This window comes from Notothenia rossii, assembly GCF_949606895.1.
Source record: "Notothenia rossii genome assembly, chromosome: 10".
In the NCBI taxonomy this organism is placed as follows: domain Eukaryota; kingdom Metazoa; phylum Chordata; class Actinopteri; order Perciformes; family Nototheniidae; genus Notothenia; species Notothenia rossii.
The window spans coordinates 5,722,171-5,729,957 of NC_136908.1; positions in this window are offsets into that span (position 1 = coordinate 5,722,171).

A 7,787-nucleotide genomic window follows, 5' to 3' on the forward strand; every position below is an offset into this window, starting at 1 on the left:
GTTGGATTAACCTGCCGACAGCACCACACACACACACACACACACACACACACACACACACACACACACACACACACACACACACACACACACACACACACACACACACACACACACACACACACACACACACACACACACACACACACACACACACACACACACACACACACACACACACACACACACACACACACACACACACACACACACACACACACACACACACACACACACATGCATATTCATACACACGTATGAGGGCAGACAGTGGTCGGGGTGGAGCTGCAGTTCACACGCTAACTCCCACACACACATATGAGCTGGAGGATTTCCACTCCGCTGTTCTCTTCATTTGTCCTCCTGACCCCCCTGAATGGATGTGGGTGGGTGGGTCTCCTGGGTGGGGCTTTATTCAGAGCATCATGGGCCTCTGGATGAAGACAATGCTTCCTGGTGTTGCGCCTCCATCAGGCTGCTCACCTTTTCAGGGGAAGAACATGTTATCAGAAATAAGACATAAAGGTGGAGTTAGTGCTGGTGTTCAGTGAGGTCAACGGATGGGGAGGCACAAAGCTACAGTGTAGAAATGGCAATTAGATTATTCTGACCTGAGCTCCTCCAACAATGCAACATAGATTAGACCCTCCAGAAAAACGCGATCCTGTGATCGCAGAATTTACCGCATAATCATCAAAATGGCGCAGATTTTTAAAAGGCTGCATAATCCCCGCATTTTTCCATACAAAATTGAGAAAAAAAAAGTTAACTCGTCTTGACGTGAAGTAGTGATGATGACGTGACGTCATCAGCTCGCGCATCACAGAAGGTAAACAACACCGTAGAGTGAACGTGTGGAGCTCACACGATAAAGAAAACACCAAGATGAACATATCTGATCCATCTCATTTACCGACGAACATTTCTGCTAAAGACCGGGCAAAGCAGTACCCCGATGTCTTTCACGAAAGTGGGGGGAAACTATTCTGCACCCCGTGCAACTGTGTGTTGGAGCATACGAGAAAGTCGACGGTGACGACCCACTTTGATTCATTCAAACATTCGAAAATGCTTTCTGCTGCTGCGGACAAGAAAGCCAAACAAGTCACGTTCACCGAGGCATCAACCTCCAAAACCCTTTCGAGGGCTACAAGAAACGAAGTGAGTAGCCTACAAGATTGAAGCTGGTCAGATAACGAACGAGTAAATGAAAACAGAATGAGGTGGAGAAGTGTGTGTGTGTGTGTGTGTGTGTGTGTGTGTGTGTGTGTGTGTGTGTGTGTGTGTGTGTGTGTGTGTGTGTGTGTGTGTGTGTGTGTGTGTGTGTGTGTGTGTGTGTGTGTGTGTGTGTGTGTGTGTGTGTGTGTGTGTGTGTGTGTGTGTGTGTGTGTGTGTGTGTGTGTGTGTGTGAGAGAGAGAGAGAGAGAGAGAGTGTGATTAAAATAGCCCAATGGCTTTTACAATAAATAAACATTGAATGTGTTTAATTGAATAGGAAAGGGGTTTAACGTTAGTGGCAGGTTGTGTGTGAGGGAGAATAAATAAGACAGCCCAATATTTAAAAATAAACTATTATTTTTCGCAACTTCCCGCAATTTCACCGCATAAAATCACATAAAAACCCCGCATGTTTAATCACATAATCAAGGATTTTAGCCCGCGTTTTTCTGGAGGGTCTAATATATGATAAAATACAAAAATACAAAATAAAAGTAGTGCAAAAAGTCTACATGTCAATAGAATATGGGATATGTAGAACAGAATATGAAATTAAATAGTGCAAATTCAGATAAAATGAAATACGGTTTATTGCGGTGAATACATACACACATAGAAAACTCTTAGAGGTAGAGAGGACAAGATGTCGTTTGTTGTTCTAGAGGTCCTCTTGATAGTCCTTCAATTTAAAAGTCTCTCAATCTTAAAATAAATGATTAAAAAGGATGAAAGTGTTTTGCTAGAGCTAGAAGTGGGAAGTAGTGGAGTACAAATACTTTGTTAGAGCACTTAAGTACATTTTTCTGGGATCAGCACTTTACAAATACCTGGACTTTCTACTTCTTACATTTTGAACACAAATACCTGGTTCCTTTAGTCTGAATGTGTGTTTGGTGGCGTGATCATTATTATTTAGAGTCATTGCGTGCCTATGGATTTGAACACGATCCGTGTATCCATCATTTCCTGGTCTTCTCTAAAGAAGAGGGACCAATGAAAACGTTGTCATGTTGCCGTTGTTCAGCATGGAAACATTCATTAGCTAACAATGACATTATTGTTCTATTAATATAAAGGGAGGTCAGGTACTCTTTAAAACAGCTGCTAGTTATGGGTACTTTTTAATGAAGTACATTTCAAAGCCCATACTTCTTTACTTAGTAGTTTAGTCAGCACTTCTACTTTCACCAGAGTATTTTTAAACACGAGTATCTGTACTTCTTCTTGAGTCCAGGATGTGTGTACTTTTGCCATCTCTGCTAGAGCTAGCTCACATGGAGGGAGAACCTGTGTCTGTTATGTTAGCTCAACACTCCTCCTTAGGGAAGTGACCTGGACTATATAAGGCGTGGACATTAAGGTATACAAACATCTTGACCTCACTCACGTCCCTGGTGAGGACATACAAAACCTTGATCCAGAAAATGATCATATGGTGGATGAATTGGAGCATAATGTTAGTTCAAATTAACACAATATTGAAGGGGACAAATACATACAAAAGGAATGACAAGTGCATATGAAGTCACAGCAAACATGTATGGAAAAGATAAAAGTGCTATTATGTTGTTGCAAAAAGTAAATTGGACAAGAAGCAACACAAACACTGCAGGTGTGAGGAAGAGCATTCAAGGTCTCACATGTTTACATCACCTCAACACTTCCTCATCTGTCTTCCTGTTTGAATCACTGACAGGCTTAAATTCATTCTTCCCCCTTTCAGAAATGTGGGATTGCACCCCACCCCGCTGTGACATCCCGTCTCGTTCCACAAGTTGTCCTTTTTTATATTGATGCAACGGCTGAGTGATTTCTTACAAATGAAGGCTTCCAATGTCTCCTGTTAGTGCATTTAAAAAGAAACACACAGGATCAGATGACAGATGAAGGTATGTCGCAGTAAAGTAATTACAGCCTTGTTAAGAAGCGCCATAAAGCAATGGTCTTCATCACACAGCAGTGCGTCTGTATTGTAAAGGCCCTGACACACCAAGCGGTCACCAGAGAACTCGCCGACGCCGACTGTTGCGTTGGCGTGTTCTCCTGCGTCTTGGCCATTTGTCGCACTGGAACACACCGCAGAGACTTCAGCCGAGCACGTACGAACTACGCATGCGTGAGTGGCAATAACTCTCCTTACCAGCAGGCGGCGGTAGTGTGTATTCGTCATTCAAAAGAGGCAACAACCAGAAGACAGAGAAGAAGAACAGACTGTGATATAAACAAACAAAAAATAGCGTGTGTGTTCCATTCCATGTTTCGTAGGTACTGGAGCTATCAGCCATTGGAGTGTTGCTTGTGGAAGACATTCTCAAGCAACCGTTTCGCTTCTCATGCACTGATTCGCTAGCTGACCAGCCAATCAGAGTGATGTCTTTGTCCGACTGCCTGTGGCTGACGCACGGCCGATTCAACATGCGTCGGCCATGAAAGGCCAAATAAGGCTTGTCACGGCCGACGGTGCGGGACACACCAAATTGAGTTTGGGCGACAGGGCACGCTTCGTCGTCCGACTAACGAAAACGGCCGATTTCGGCCTGGTGTGTCCGGGCCTTTAAAATGCGAGTGGCTTTATTTATCGACTGTAAGGTGAAAGTAATGGTAAAACAGTTAGCTAAAAGTAATGGTAAAATAATTGTAAAAGTATGTTGAAAGAAATAAGTAAATAGTTTAAAGTGGGCCTATCGTGCTATCTTTAGGCAATATAGGTCTCAGATATATACAAATATATAAAAGACATGTCTATGAAGTGTTTTGCTCAAAATACCAAACAGATCACCCATTCTAGCCATGCCTCATATCCCTCTATTTCACTTCCTGTTTCAAAAGTGCTGATTTGGGGTATAAAGCTTTAAAAAATAAAAGAGGAGGGGGCTGAGCTCATGCGGGACCCGGCAGCTACTGTCTAAACTAAACACTGCCATGATGAAACGCCATATCATGGATTATCAAGGATTATCTCTGAAACAGTATGGAGCTCAAAGGCTTTCTCTCTTGCCGGTTATACCACAAGGTGAGTTCCTTTTTACTTCCTGCTTCTTCACACACATGCTCTCCAGTACAGGTTAGCTCTGAGTGTTAGCGATGCTAATGTAAACACAGACCATAGTACGTCCAGAACAGTCGGGCATTGTTTCTGATAGCAACGTTTCTGATAGGGCCGTGGGTCCACATTTCAGATATTACGTCATATCGGACGCAAATCTGGATCAGTTCCGTTGTAGTCCCGTTTTTAGGGATTTGGGTACGGAGGAAAAGACAGAGGGTTTTATTTCCTGACGCTGCGTGAGTTCCCTGACACATCGGGGAGGGACACATATTTATATATAAAAGACCTCACAAAGTGCATTTTGCATGATAGGTCCCCTAAAAGTATTTGTAAACTAGTTAGCTAAATGGTTCAATCGTTAGCTAAAAGTAATGGTTAAATAGTTTAGAAATTAAGTTGAAAGAAATAGGTAAATGGTTTAAATAGTTAGCTTATTGTAGTGGTAAAATGGGTTAGTAAATGTTGTTAACTCCTTGTTTCACAAAGGACACAAAAACTGTCCTCCTGGGTAAAAGTCCTGTGTCTGTTTGGACTGTCCATACATCCTGACCCCCTAGTTACATCATATGTAATATACATTTTTTTTGTGATGAAGGTCAAAACACAACATTTCACAAAACACTTTTTCGAGGACTATTTGCTAACCTTCTTGTCTATTTAACCATGACTACTGTTTAAACTATTGAGAAATAGTTATGCCGTATTCCTCCATGATAACCATTCCTATTAGCTAACTATTTAAACATTACTTTTAGCTAACTATTTAATCATAACTTTTAGCTAACTATTTAATCATTACTTTTAGCTAACTATTTAATAATTACTTTTAGACTACTGTTTAACTATTGAGAAATAGTTATGCCGTATTCCTCCATGATAACCATTCCTATTAGCTAACTATTTAATCATTACTTTTAGCTAACTATTTAATCATTACTTTTAGCTAACTATTTAATCATTACTTTTAGCTAACTATTTAATAATTACTTTTAGACTACTGTTTAAACTATTAAGAAATAGTTATGCCGTATTCCTCCATGATAACCATTCCTATTAGCTAACTATTTAATCATTACTTTTAGCTAACTATGTAATCATTACTTTTAGCTAACTATTTAATCATTACTTTTAGCTAACTATTTAATCATTACTTTTAGCTAACTATTTAAACATTACTTTTAGCTAACTATTTAATCATTACTTTTAGCTAACTATGTAATCATTACTTTTAGCTAACTATTTAATCATTACTTTTAGCTAACTATTTAATCATTACTTTTAGCTAACTATTTAATCATTACTTTTAGCTAACTATTGCGTTCAATATTGCAACCTTATTATGAAGGTCAAAACACAACTTTTCAGAAAATATCATTTTTACAAAAACAACATATATATTTGTTTACAAAGTCCTTTCATAATTCAGAGAAAACATGCAGTATTGCAGTTTTGCATACTTGTAATCAGATAATGGATTATTTAAGCATCGGCTCTCCCCGCTCAGTATAAACCCGTCTCTGTTATTTCCCTCCCAAACACACACATTCAGCGCACACACACTTTGCCTGAAGGATTTTAATTTGAGATGCACACTCCAGTGTCATAGTGAATGATATTAAAAGTCGTATCATGAATAAATCAGGAGACAGAGGACTCACCTCAGCTCTGTGACAGATAAGCAAAGAGAAACAGCAGCGAGAGGAGGAGACAGCGAGGAGCTGACGGAGGAAAAGACGATAAATAAGACCACTCGAGTTTTAACAATACAGACTGCACTGCTGTGTGATGAAGAGCATTGCTTTATGGCGCTTCTTAACAAGGCTGTAATTACTTTACTGCAACATACTTTCATCTGTCATCTGATCCCGCCACTGTGTGTTTTAACCATCAAGCTAAAATAAGCCAAACCATGATAATGCAAATACCGGCTTTGGGAGTAACGGTCTAAAAAGATAACGTAATCAGGATACAGAAAAAAGGTAATTGTATTTGATTACACAATTACATTTCCTTTCTTAGGTTAAATCGTTACACTTAAGTAAAAAACATCTTATTGTTACCTATTTTCTATTGTTTTTATTCGCATTGCTTTTGACATGAAACTAGTTATTGTAACAGATTACATTTTTAAAGTTACCCTCTAAACCACGTGTCAAACTCAAGGCCCGGGGGCCAAATCAGGCCCTTAGTCGATTTAATTTCGGCCCGCAGGATAATTTCTAATTACTATTAGATCTGGCCCGCCGGTATATTGCACGCACACCTTCACTCAATCCTGAGGGTCTCCTCAGCTCAGAGCCTGACCCCAAACATTGATGGCCTTGCACCCAAGATGAGATGCCAAGTATCTGCTTGAACTAGCATCACATATCTCATTCACACCAACGGTGTTTCAGGGCCAGTTCGGAGCTGGGGCTTGAAAAGCACCGGGTTTTCCTGTTCACACCGCAGCGGAGCCGCCTCTTAGCTCCGGAATCCGGATCATTTCGAGCACCAAAAAATTGTCCTACCAGAGCAAAAGCACCACATACGTCACGCTTACGTCGAGGCGGGGGCAGGGGCGGGATCAACTCCTGAACAACAACAAGAAGCCGACTTATTATCCAGTTTGTACACAACGATGGAGAAACTTAACAAGCAGCAGTGGTCCACTGAAGAGACCAGCTACCTACTGGGGATCTGGTCTTCCGAAGAGGTACAGAGGAAGCTGGAGCACAATCGGCCATTGTTGTTGTTGTCCGTGTCAGCTGTGAGGGGTTTCCTCGCGGTTTGGCTTTATGAAGCAGGCACGCAAACGGTTACGTCATGACGCAAACGATGACGCAATGACGCAGCACCAGTCGGACTCTGGGCGGTGTGAAAAGAGCCGGAGCTAAAACGAAGAACCGGTTCTGAACCTGAAACGCTCTAGCACGGAGCTTGAACCGGAGTTGCGTTGGTGTGAATGAGGTAACAGAGCAGCACACTGAGTTTAATGGATGTTTCCTTCTGCACTTTCTCTCTCACGACAACAGGGCATGTTTGGTTTTTTCTTTGAGGGAAATAGTTTTGTTGAAGCTGTTGTTGGCCTGTGGGAAAATGTAATCATAAGAAATGACTCTGGAAAAGCTGCAGATAGAGCCATAAGAAATGAATGCAACTGATTATTTAATGTTTCATGTTGTTTTTATAGGCAATCATTTAAGCTTTGTTAGTTCCAGGTTTAATATGTGCAATAAGTTCATTTCAATACGTTTTGCAATAAACATTGAACCAGTCCGGCCCTCGACTAGTACCCATTTTTTTATTTTGGCCCACTGTGTATTTGAGTTTGACCCCCCTGCTCTAAACCCTGTGCAGATATTTAGGAACAGATTTTTGCAGGAAACAGGAATTGACAGCTATATGCAATGTTAGAGTTTTCGCTCAACCCCACAGAGTGACTTTCCTTTGTGAGCCTATGTGGCATCTCAACAATTAACCAGGTGTAATTGAGAGCGGTGCATGATTGTCACTGTAAATTGCAGTGATGGAAAGACAC